This window comes from Gekko japonicus, unplaced genomic scaffold, assembly GCF_001447785.1.
Source record: "Gekko japonicus isolate JY-2015 unplaced genomic scaffold, Gekko_japonicus_V1.1 scaffold978, whole genome shotgun sequence".
NCBI classification, from domain to species: domain Eukaryota; kingdom Metazoa; phylum Chordata; class Lepidosauria; order Squamata; family Gekkonidae; genus Gekko; species Gekko japonicus.
The window spans coordinates 277,246-290,561 of NW_015161980.1; positions in this window are offsets into that span (position 1 = coordinate 277,246).

The following is a 13,316-nucleotide window of genomic DNA, read 5'->3' on the forward strand; positions in this document are numbered from 1 at the left end:
CTGCTGAGGACCACCTGCACACTCGTGTTGCACTTCATACAGGGCACTAATCCATTCTTTTTTTTTTTGTCTCACTGCTGCATCAGCAGTGGTAGATAAACTATCATAGAGGAAAAATTGGATCTTGTCATTCAGGATAGGTGAAAATAGCTCCTTCTCATAAAATGTTTAGATTGAGAATCTAGGAACATCCAGAAAGTTATGTAGAACGTAGATGACCTGCAGGTGATTTAGATCACCTTAAGTCATTAAGGTGTTCATTTGTGTCTTTACACAGTTTCAAGCTGATTGGGAAAATGCAGCACGCTTTTCTGATCAGCTATATTAGTTGTGTAGAGAGTAGGGAAGGAGTTTCAAGGCCCATGCCTGCCAGTCTGACAATTCTGGGATGGAGTGTGGTCATCATTCAATTATATGACATTATTTATTCATCCAGGATCTTGTGCTTGCAGTGAGACCAAGTAGACATAAGCAGCTTGAATGCCCAGCGTAAGTCATTAAAATGCATTCTGGTTGCCCAAACACCACAGTACTGCCGGACTATGGCTTCAACACCTGAGGCTTTGGTTGGATAGCTGCCCCAACCAGCCATCCTCTATCCTGATGAGAACCACAGGAATAACTGCAGGGCTTTTATATAGAAGGATATCCACATTGCCTCAGTTCCTGCTGGCTGGTTATCGCTGCACCTGTGACTTCTTAAATTAGCCACAGCTGGACTGGCTGAGACCTCTTGGCTGCCAATTCTCAGGAAACTGCATGCAGACTCAACCGCAGGGAAACGGTGACTGCAATTTCTCAACTGGGTCTTCATGAGCCAAGAACTAGAGAAGTAGAGCCTATGTACATACCAGCCACGATCCCCTGCTTTACAAGTTTTGGCTAAGCTCTGATCTCCATGCGCTACCAATTAAAAGGAAAATCAAAACTCTTTGTGGATATGTAGGAAATAATGAAATTGTGCATACCAGAGTGCAACAACTGTAGATGAACATTAACGGGTAAGTATGTTCAAAAATATGGAAGCTGTATGTGAGGGATTTTCAGACTGCTATACTGAGCCTCCCCAAGTCAAGCAATTTGAGTCTCCCATGGTGTAACTTATTAAAAATAAAGATGATTTAGCAGGCAGAGCTCAGTCTCATACTAGGCAAAGGAATGAAGGCCCTACCTCACATCACTGGCTGGAGGGGAGCAGGGAAGACACCCAGTGTGATGACACTGCACTCAGTGTTATTTGTATTAAACATTACAAAAAAAAGACTGGCACCAGGAGCTTGGATTATTGTATGCCAAGTTGTTGTTGTTCAGTCGCACAGTCGAGTCCGACTCTTCACGACCCCATGGACAAGATCACGCCAGGCCCTCCTGTCTTCCGCCGTCCTCTGAAGTTTGCTCAATTTCATGTTTGTTGCATCTGTGACACTGTCTAACCATCTCATTCTTTGCCGTCCCCGTCTTCTTTGACCTTCAATCTTTCCCAGCATCAGGGTCTTCTCCAGTGAGTGCTCCCTTCTCATGAGTGATCCCCCTCATGGATCACTGCCTTGTCATGGCGAGGGGGCTTGCGTGGTTCAATGAGGCTGTGGGCTATGCCGTGGAGGGCCACCAAAGACGGAGAGGCCACAGCAGAGAACTCAGACCAAGCGTGATCCCCTGGAGAAGGAAATGGCAACCCATTCCAGTATTTTTGCCAAGAAAACCCCATGGACAGTATCAAAAGGCTAAAAGATATGACGCCAGAAGATGAGCCCCTCAGGTCAGAAGGTGTCCAATATGCTACTGTGGAAGAGCAGAGGGCGAGTATGCCAAGTAGACATCCGTTTCTTTGGCTACCAATGTATTTCGAGGCCCCATTTTGGATTCTGGTTTTAACCTTAAGAGCCCTAAGAACAGCATATTCCTATATGCACCAACCTTTATCGTAAGATCTTTGTTAGAGATTCTTCTTGTTCCCCCCCCCCCCACATCAGAAGTTTGGTAAGTAACTACATGGGCAAGGGCCTTTTCAGTGGTGGCAGACAGATAATGGAAGTCCCTTTTCCTAAAAACTTTCCTTGCTTCTTCATGGATGGCATTTGGATACCAGATCCTTAAAGGGATTTAGTTAGATTTACTGGCATTATGCTGGCTTTGATTTAAGATTGATCCATGTTAGTTAGTTATTTAATTTATTCATTTAAAATAGTTACATCCTGTCACATTGTTGGGATAGGTGCTTAGGTAATAAGATAAGACATAGACCTATATGTAGCTATGTAGCCTATAAAAAGAGTTAATTTATTCCCTGCCACTAATGGTTTTTATTGTACTGGAAAAATCCAGCTCACATTTCTTATTCACCCAAACAGAACTAGTGAGAACTTCCAGCTGGCTTGAACCATACCTTCAGTTTAGAATGGCATGTCCCAAGTTATAAGCGATGGGGGAAATGGGAAAAAATATTGTTTGACATTATATGAAGAAATCAGAAACAGCGATAAGTTGCTGCAGACTCCAGTTGTCAGGTTTTCCTGCTGGATGTGATGTATTTTAGAACTGCTATCTGGTCAGATCCCCAAAGAACTGGAGAAGCCTAGAAATGTAAATGTGGTGTAAGTAAGCAAAGCATGCTGGGTCAGTTGGTACTGGAGGTACTGGAATCTTTTGCGCAATGTCTCATTTCTGTGCATGTCACCTCACATTGGGAATCCCTCCACAGAAATCAAGACTCCGTGCTGGTTACCTGCCATTTCCTGGAAGTCATTTTATTTATAACCAGCTAAGAGACTATACACACAACCCTTGAGCCCACTTTTATTGTGCCAATGGGAAGGTGATTGGTACAGTTCAAACTAGTTTCATGTGTTAGTTTTCTGTGCTGTATTATATGGAAAACAATCTTATTCATAAACACATAACAAAGAACTTTAAAACCAGAAGATATAAAAATCATAATCTATATCTCAAGCCCTTCTGAAAAAGGAAAGACCTTGCTTTGCTCTAGACCAGGGGTGGCCAAACTTGCTTAACATAACAGCCACATAGAATAAACGTCAGATGTTTGAGAGCCGCAAGACATGAACAAATACCACACACACATTTTTATTGAATAATATGCAAATTTGCTTTTTATTAACATTAAATGAGACTGCCAAAAATAAAAAAGGGTCCAATGATATTTGTTTGCTAATGATATTTATTTGTCTAAGAGAGAGAGAAAGAGAGAGGTGGAAAGGGAGAGAGAAACAAAGAAAGCAAATAGATGTGGGAAGAAAGAGAAGAAAAGAGGGAAAAGGTGGAAAGAAAGCAAATAGATGGGGGAGGGAGCAAGGAAGGGGGGGAGAGAGAGAGAAACAAAGAAAGCAAATAGATGTGGGAAGGAGAGAAAAAGAGAAAAAGGGGGGAAAGCAAATAGAGAGAGAGAAAAACAAAGAAAGCAGATAGATGGGGAGGGAGCAGGAGGGAGGGAGGAAGAGAGAGAGAGAAAGAAACAAAGAAAGAAAGCAAATAGATGTGGGAAGGAAGGAAGGAAGAGAGGAAAAGAGGAAAAAGGTGGAAAGAAAGCAAATAGATGGGGGAGGGAGCAAGGAAGGGGGGGAAGAGAGAGAAACAAAGAAAGCTGATAGATGTGGGAAGGAAGGAAGAGAGAAAAGGAGAAAAAGGTGGGGGGAAAGCAAATAGAGAGAGAAACAAAGAAAGCAGATAGATGGGGAGGGAGCGGGAGGAAGGAAGGAAGCGAGAGAAAAAGAAACAAAGAAAGAAAATAGATGGGGAGCCTGCTGGGAGCCGCACAATATGTGTGAAAGAGCTGCATGTGGCTCCCGAGCCACAGTTTGGCCACCCCTGCTCTAGAGCTCTGTCTCCTTTGGCAGTGTCCCCCCCCCCATCATCATTACAACCTTTATTGGCATACATCCTTTGGCAGTCAGTTCCATAAATGATAAAGCCCAATTGCATTCCCATCCATAATGCTGTAAACATCTCACAACCATCTGGATCTAGGTTCATCCCATCAATCCACATACACATGCCGCTGATCTTATAAGTTACACTGGCACATATAAGAAAAGGTGTGTACCATCTCTCTTTGTCTATCATATTTCTATCCTGCCCTGCCTCTAAGAACACATAAAGCTACCTTATACTGAGTTAGACCATTGTTCTATCAAGGTCACTACTGTCTACTCAAGACTGGCAGCAGCTCTCCAGGGTCTCAGGTAGAAGTCTTTCACATCACTTACTATCTGTTACTTTTAATTGGAGATGCCAATTATTGACATAGGTGTTCTACCACTGAGCCATGGCCATGTCCCTGACCAAACTAATTTGAGGTATGTCTTTTCCTTTCCTTTTATTTCGAACTTTGGCAAGGCAGGTGTTTAGTTTGCAGAGATTTGTACTTTTGGGGAAATGCAAAGCCTCAAATAAACTCATCTTAAATGAAGCATCAAAATTATACAGAAGACTTAACATGTAGGGCTGTTGCCGAAGATGCTTGGGAGACTGCTAAATCAGTTGAGTATCATCTCTTCTCTAGGGGGAATCTTTTTTGTAAGAGAGATAGAGCTGACAATGCCAGAAGATGTCAATGCCACGCAGAGAGAAGATAAATTTAGAGTGAATGATTTCCCAGTTAAGCAGAGACCAACAGAGAGTTTATAATAAAACAATTTAAACACAGTTTGGAATATGACAATGGCAATTTTTCTTGTGCAGAAAACAAACCATTACAGATGTGTGTTTGTGGCCCAGCAGCAATTTTTGTAATATAGACTTCTTCCACATTCACCAGGCAGAAGATATATATGCCCAACTTTTCATGCAGCCTGTGATATTCTGCATTATTATTTCATTTGTCTCTGTATTATATCTTCATCTCAAATACTGGAGGAAATGGAACATCTACAAAATTGCTGGGAACGTCAAGTGTTTCCTTGGCTTCTTGTCTTTTGAAAATGTATGTGGTTTCCATGTGTGTTCATTGGTGAGTCTGCATACAAGCTATCAAACAGAAACACAAACTTTCTACAGAACCTACAGAAACATCCATGAACTCTAAAATGGCCCAATGCAAGTTTTATGGACCAAACACAAGACTCAAGCCCACTCTTTGGAGCATGAATGGCACTGAGCACTTTGTTTATTTATGATTTAACTTAAGATCTTAATATGCAGTATATGTTTTAAATTTTTATGTATATGATTGTTTTACCATGGCAAGTGTTCTTGCCTCTGTAAGCCGCCCTGAGCCCTCGGGGGAGGGCGGGGTATAAGTACGAAAAATAAATAAATAAATAAGGTACAGTGGTTAGAGTGTCAGATTAGGATCTGAGAGACCCAGGTTCGAATTCTCACTCTGCCGCAGAAGCATACTGGGTGATCTTGAACAATATCATCCTCTGGTAGGGAGTTGGATTTTATGTCCTGTGGGGCTTCTATGATCATAAAAGTATGTTGACTTTGGTTCTGGTTTCCTTCAATGTCCCTTCCATCCCTCACTGTCTTCCCAGGGGTAAACAATTTCAACAGAACACAGTGTGTGCAGATGAGCTACAGAAATATGTGTACTTTCCCCTTGGAAACAATGCACCATTCAGGAAGCAAAGTACAAAGAGTCAGATCCTGCATCAGAATCAGAAGTGGGAACTTCACATCTCCAGTACCAGTTCTATTTCTTCCTCCTAACTAAGTGGCATTATTATTGTAAGAAAGGATTATTGTTTTGTAGGCTCTTGTCCCATTGAGACTGGGTATGGGGGGAAGATTGAAGGTAACTTTAACCCATATTTGTGATGCACAAGAAAAGAAATTTCCATATCCCCCTTCAGACACCAGGGCCTAGCAACAGGATAGAGTTAACTATCTAAGGCTACTATTGAATGCTTATATCAGTGGGCCATTGGTCTGACTCGGTGTAACAATTCTTACATTCTTCTTTTTATGGTGGAGTGAAGTTTAGCTTGCTTGGCTTTGTGAGCCCTATTTAATGCAATCTATTACCCCCATTTTTCTTATGCATTGCATTGTCCTCTGCATTCCACTAACCACAAGTTCTGGTGGTCAGCCATATTTCCTGAGGGGAAGCCAAATGTCATTTGTTCTTTCTGCCCCTCCATGCCAAGGATTGGATATAGCTCCAAATTCCCAGGCCACCCTTTATTTTACTATAAATTCTGGTAAAAATAAGAGGAGGAGGAGGAGGAGTTGGTAATAATTTGTTGTCCTCTAGGGTTGAAGCTAGATAACAGCTGGGATGCTGCTTCTTGCAATTTGCCCATCAAACTCATCACTGGAGAGCATTTGGGTAATAACAGAGGAACCTACGAGACCTAGTTTAGCAACGTAATTTTTTTTTCATTTTATTTTTTGATTAACTTTTTTCAGCCATAGCTGGAAAGGGGGAGACCCAACACAATGAAAAAGCAAGATACTGTAATTAGAATGGATTGCCCATGAGGCAAAAGAAAGAAAAGAGAAGGGACTGAAACACTGTGGTTTTCTGCTAAGTGAATCAATCATATGTACTCACATACCAACATTAAATGTGTGTCTTCTTTGGTGTGTATTTTTAAAATTTGTCCTTTTAAAGAACTGACATTTCCACTGATTTCCAAGATACTAGTAATAACTGTATTAAAACATTCTATACAAAATATTTCATCTTTCCCAAAGCTGAATATAGATAAATGTGGGGGGAATATTGGTAAACAAACTTTTTATTTTTTTCAATAGGAACTTAACATCCAACAATATTCATTTTCATTTTCCCTTTGTTTACCCCGTTTCCCAAAGCTGAATATAGATAAATGTGGGGGGAATATTAAAGCACTAGCAATTGGAGTACTTAAATGTGTGTAATAGATTACACAACATATAATAAAATGTGCAAGCAGCATACTGTGCCATGGTATGTAAGATTTCCAAACCAAGGTAGTGCACATGGCTCTTTCATTTGGAGAGCTTCATGACAGAATGCTAGGCATGCTTTAGTTACTCTGGTAAAACACTCAAGTCTTGCTGATGTCAGAGACTTTACATTTTCTCCAAATTTTGCCCTATATGTTTCATATATTTCTGTCCTGAAAAGGACAGTAGTATGTCTGAGGGGGGAAATAAAGGATCTGCAAAATAAAGATAGAGATCTTTCCGTTCCTGGGACTTAAGGCTGCCAAACCCCCGGTCACTTCAAGTGGCAGTGTGTGTGTGGGGGGGGAGGATTAAAAAAACCCACCAGTGTTGTCAGCATGATGACATCACTTCTGTGGGAAACCCAGAAGCGACAGCAGTAGCTCTACGAATCACTGGTATTTCAGCAGTATCACTGGTATTTCAAGCTGAGAGCCAGCTTGGTGGTATTTCAAGCTGAAAGCCAGCATGGTATAGCAGTTTAGAGTGGTGAACTCTAATCGGGAGAACCGGGTTTGATTCCCCACTCCTCCACATGAAGCCAGCTGGGTGATCTTGGGTCAGTCACAGTTCTCTCAGAACTTTCTCAGCCCCACCTACCTCGCAGGGCGTTGGTTGTGGGGAGAAGAAGGGAAGGGAATTGTAAGCCGCTCTGAGACTCCTTTGGGTACTGAAGAGCGGGGTATAAAACCAACTCTTCTTCTTCAGTTCCTAAAGCTACCGCTTTCACTTTCGGGTTTCCCCTGGAAGTGACATCATCACACTCCTGATGCTTCCCCCCCCCCATGCCCCTGTCCCCAACCCTCCCACTAGGAATCTCTCACAAACGTTCTCAACCTGTGAATATTTTGGTTACTGTGCTGCTAGTATTGGGTGCTGAGAATCACGTCACATAACTAGCTGAGGGGTACTTATTTATAGGTATCAGCCAAAAACAAGGCCAAGATCAGAGAACAATGGGATCAAGCCCAGGCTGTCAGCTGAATCTGAGGAAGGACTTCATATGAATGGTCAGTGCAGAAAACTATCTTATTAACTTCATAAGATACAAATAAAAAATGTATTTTAGTGAAGTTAACGGTAAACGTAAAGGCTTCCCTTGCTCGAAAGCCAGTCGAATCTGACTCTAGGGGGCGGTGCTCATCTCCGTTTCCAAGCCAAAGAGCCAGTGCTGTCCGAAGACATTTCTGTATTGCACTGTAAATTTGGATAGCATTGTAAATCTTCTCAGTCATGGAAGGGGGGACCTACAATTCCCATTAACAGGTCCAGATAATTCACCTTTTACTAACAAACACTGAGTTATGCAGCCATAAGAGATAAAGGGAGCCACCTCACAACTAAGTCACAAACTATGACTTTGGAAGTAATCCCAAGCAGGTCTACTCAGAATCCTACTCTGTTCTATGCAATGGGAAATCTTACTATTGCACTCTGTTAGTGCACAGGTCTGGCTTCAGGTTTGGCACACTACGTGAGCGATTACTTTGACAGCACCTGCCCCCCCCCATAAAGAGAAAACTAAGAGAGGATATATATTTTCAAAGAGAAAAGAAACTCACTTCTGTCTGATTTGGATCCCCTTGAGAGCCCTGGAGAGCCTTCTAGTCCACCTGTATGGTCAGGCCAGCCCTGTTTGCATACTTAAAGAAAGTGGCAAGCAAAAAGACATTAACAGAGGCAAGGTGAGAGCTATGGCAAAGCAGTATGTCTTCTTCTGCACTTATCAAATATATTTGAACATAAGGCAAACAAATGTTTGTCAAACACGCCATGAACTAAACTGCCATATGATCAAGCTCCACTGTCCTGGACTGATTCTGTGATTCCTGGGGTGGGGGGGGAATCTTCTATAACCAACACTGGGTGCTCCAGTTATAACTACGGACACTGTTAGAGCAACAAGATGCATTTGAATCGATTGAAGAACTGCAGCCTACTGAGTTGTAAAAAAAAAAATTATGAAAAAACACAGTCTCAAATCATAAAGTATATCCTGCTGTTCGATGTAATTCCTTTGAGTCTCCTTGATGAGGACTATGAGGACTAACCTTGGATGAGGACTATCCAATCTGCATAGCAGACATTAGACAGTACATAAGTTGTCTGCACTATTTTATCCCTTTCTTTTTATTTCTGAGTTATGATCAAAACGGGCAGATTTCCTAAAAAAACAGAATACAACACTATTTGTACATTATGCAAAGACCCTTCTTCCCTCCCAGCCTCTGAATATTAAGAGAAACCTTAAACTTCAGAAGTAAACATTGTGACAGTTGCCTTTTTAAAATGCATTTATTTTTCAGGTGACCTATATATATTTCCTTTGGAAACCTCAATGACAGGTATCAGTTATTCAATATTAAGCATATTTAACAGAATCCTACAGCCCTCCTGTGCACTAATTCATTTACAAATTAGTTTTTAACCACGAACACAAGGAGAGACTGCTTTTGGGTTATTCACCTAACAGTGAAATAATACGTTTGAGTAAAGCAATTGACAAGATAAGCAGGGTCAGAGTTAGGACAAACAGACCGAAAGGAGCAGCTTTGTTACAATTTTAATCAGTCCTTGGGTCTCTGAAATGTCATGGTGGTTCATATAAAATGAAATTACCCTTTTCTCTTAGCTTGTTTCTGTTCCAGCTAATCCTCTCTCTCTTTATTAAACATATCTTTACCATCTGCACCGGACAAAATGTTTGACACCTTGCAAGAGATCTCTGGGATGACTGATTTTTATGGGCAACATGATCTGAGCTTTATACACATATTTAGGATTATTCCAAGGACAAAAAGAGGATGAATAACCCATTAGCTATAATATGGAAGTGCATGTCTCAATGTAACTCGAACATGTGTTTGATTTCAAAAGCAGAAGCCGAGTTAGAGAGATGTACATCATAAAATACTTACAGCTCAGCATCTCTTTCCAACCCCCACCCTTCCCTGACCCAGTATCACAATACAGCACATGCTTCACTAAACAGTACATCTGGAAATGATGTTTCAGTCTCTGCATATCAGCCTTTTCCAGTGCAGAGATGTCGTTTCCAAATCTGCTGCAGCAAAACAAATGATCCTTTTGGATAAGATCATAAGAACATGTGAATTGCCTAACTGGATCAGATGCAAGAATCATCCAGTCCAGCACTCTGTTTTTGACAGTAGCCAACCAAATGTTTCCAGGATGCTTATAAATGGTATATGGTGGTGATAGTTATCCCTGTTGCATCTTCTGAGTCAGAGATACACTGCCCCCACATTGGGGGTTCAACAATTACATTTATGTCTCACCAGAGTTGGGGTTTTAGTTATTACATTTCTATCCCACACTGGTAAAATGCTTTACACCACATATTTTCTGTCTAATATAATGGGTCTGCACTCTGTACAGGCTGTACAAGTTATGCAGGCTGGCTGGGAGTGGGGAAGGAGAAAGAGGAATATGACTCAATTCCCAAGCACTCAGTACCATAAAAATGAAATGAAACGGCCCTAGCCAAAAAGAACGGCAGCCAGGTCCAACCTAAGCCAGTTACAGCTCTTCAGTGGGACCAAAGGAAAGAACAGATCTTCCTTTTTAAAACAGGAAGAGAAAGAGAAACTGCAGGGCTGGGTGGGCAGAAAAAAGTTCTCTTCTCTCAAGCTCTTAGCTCTTCAGTTTTTTGGCCATGAGGGATTGATCAGTAGCCTATTCTAATCTTCTGTCATGTAGGGTATGTAAGAGTTAGGATCAGAGGACTTGGTTTTATCCCATTTATTTAATCCTTGCTCAGTTTGTTGTGTCTACATATGCCGTATGTACTTTCTATTTTCTTGTCCTCATCATTTTAAATGCTGTTAGTCTGTGTGGACACAGCTTAATGTGGACCATCTCATGTATACCAAGAGTAGGAAGGAGAGGGGATATGAAGTGATCCCCACTCCCAAGTAAGTGCACTGGTTCCCTTGGTGATGAAGGGAGATGAAAAAGGATGAGCTGCCCCTTCAGCAGTGAGGCCAACAAAAGGTTCTTGGGTGGTAGTCCTCAGGAGGAGAGTGCCCTAATAACTCACCAGCTGGTGGGGACAGTGCCAAGAAAGAACCAGAGTAGCTGTAGGAGTAGAGAGAGAGAGAGAAGCCTAACTGGATGGGAGTACCTTGATGGCTGGGTAGCTCTTTCATTCCCTTGTCAGCAGAAATGGGGGCTTTTGAGTCCCATTTCCCTGCACTCACCCTTCCTCCCAAGCACACACAAATAGACTGATTCCGTTTACTTCTTTTAAAAGTCTCTGTGCAAATAGGAAAGTGTGAGAAAGAATGACTGGCCCAAGAACACCCAATCAGCTTCATGGCCCAAGAAATAATTTGAACCCAGATCCCCTCCCCTTTGGCTCCCTGGCCACTACACTGCTCTGATTCACAAGGATTCTTTTAGCTGTTGTGGCAAATAGCCTTTGATAATCCACCACAAATATCGCTGTATGATATAACAACTAGCTATACAAAGACCAACATACTATTAGTCTCCACACTGCATTTATAACTGGGAATCATCTGGGGACGGAAAATTATCATCATTCCTATTTCAGAATCTACAGTGACAAGTGTTTTCTTCACACATCCAGTGAGCTACATTGACTAATATGGGTGAAATGAATGGGCAAATTCTGCAGCTACATTGGTGGGACTGAACATACAGGAGGACTATGTTGTGTCTTCTTACATTTTCCAACAGTGTTCTTTATATAGCAGTTTTGCAAGTACTGTGATTCAACAATGACCAGCTGCTGTTTTCATCTAAAAGAAACAGCAAAAGAGTTACACCTACAAAGAACAAGATGAAAATAGGTGTTCTGTGTGATATACAGAGTGCATCAGAAATGCAGTCTGTTGATAGGCCAGAGGGGGTGATAAAATACTAACTTTCTCTAAGGTTATGTTCAAAATGGCCAAATAAATAAATTGCTGTTAAGTTACTGAGGCCTTGTGGTGCAAAATTGTTTGTGAGAGACCAAATACATAACATGGTGTCAGAAGTAAAAACAAACTGAAAAGTGGACTGAACAGAATGGCATTCAGCACCAGAGAAGTAGACACTATGGACTTCAAACATGGGAATGTTGCTGAGCATTAGGCCTAGTGGAGGCAAATTATGGAGCTGATATTTGCAAGCCCAGCAGCAGACAAGTGGTGTAATGAACAGACGGCTGCAGTTTCAAATCACTAGAGACATCTGCAGGGCCTGAAGTGCTAGTGGCAAAATATCAGCAAAAGACAGAAGGAAACCCACAGTTCTGTTTACAATGTTTGAGGCATACTACACACCCAGAAAAAATGTCTCCATACAACATACATTATTTTATGAAAGGCACCAAGGGATATCAGAATCAGTGGATGAATGGGTGACACAGCTGCGCCTTCTTGCTAAAGATTTTGCTTTTCATGATACAGAAAATATGCTAAAAGACAAGATTTTAATGGGATCCAATTCAAAGGAAATTCAAGAGAACTTACTCCATGAGGAAGACCTTACAGTCAGGCCTCAGTTCCTGCCGGAGCTCACTGGAGCACCACTCCGCCAGTCAGGAGCCCAGGGGGCGGGCACATAAGCCCCACCCCCTGCTCCCACCAGCCATCAGTTGGGACACGGTGGGGGGGGAGAAACGTTCCCCCGCTTCCCTGAGCCCCAGGATGGTGGCCTTGGATTCGTAGGGGTAAATTCCACCTCTCGCTAGAGGTCATTCTGGCACCTCCGGCTCTCCTTCAGGGCTCCTTAAAAAGTTATGGCCACTGCCACTGTTCTCAGCAGCAGCTACGTCACCTGCAGGGGGGAACGTTCTCCTGCCTCCCTGAGCCCCCAGGGTGGTGGCCTTGGACTTGTAGGGGCAAATTCCACCTCTCGCGTGTGATGCCGCTTGGACTTCACATGCGAGAGGTCATTCTGGCTCCCCCAGCTCTCGATAGGAGCTCTTTAAAAAGTTATGGCCGCCGCCACTGTTATCGGCTGCAGCTGCAATGCCCGGGCGGGGGGGAGGGGAGGGGAAAAACGTTTCCTTGCCTCACTGAGCCCTGGGGTGGTGGCCTTGGACTCGTATGGACAAATTCCACCTCTCACGCGAGAAGTTATTCTGGCTCCCCCAGCTGTCCTTAGGGGCTCTTTAAAATGTTATGGCTGCCCTCCCTACCTTTTTCAGGTTCTGGGCCTGAAAAACGGCCTGCAGAGCCGCCCCCCGCCCTCCCCTCCTTTTTTAGGCTCCGCGCTAGAACGGGCCTGAAAAAGGGCTGGCCGAATGTCAGTTTCAGCCCCATTATATCCTATGGGCCATTGAAGTCAATGGCGAAAACATAGGGTATATTCTGGGGGCTGGAGGGGAGGGGGTTTGAGGGAGAAACTCAACACTTGCAGGGTAGCTGCTGGAGCCTCTCCCCAAGATACTAACC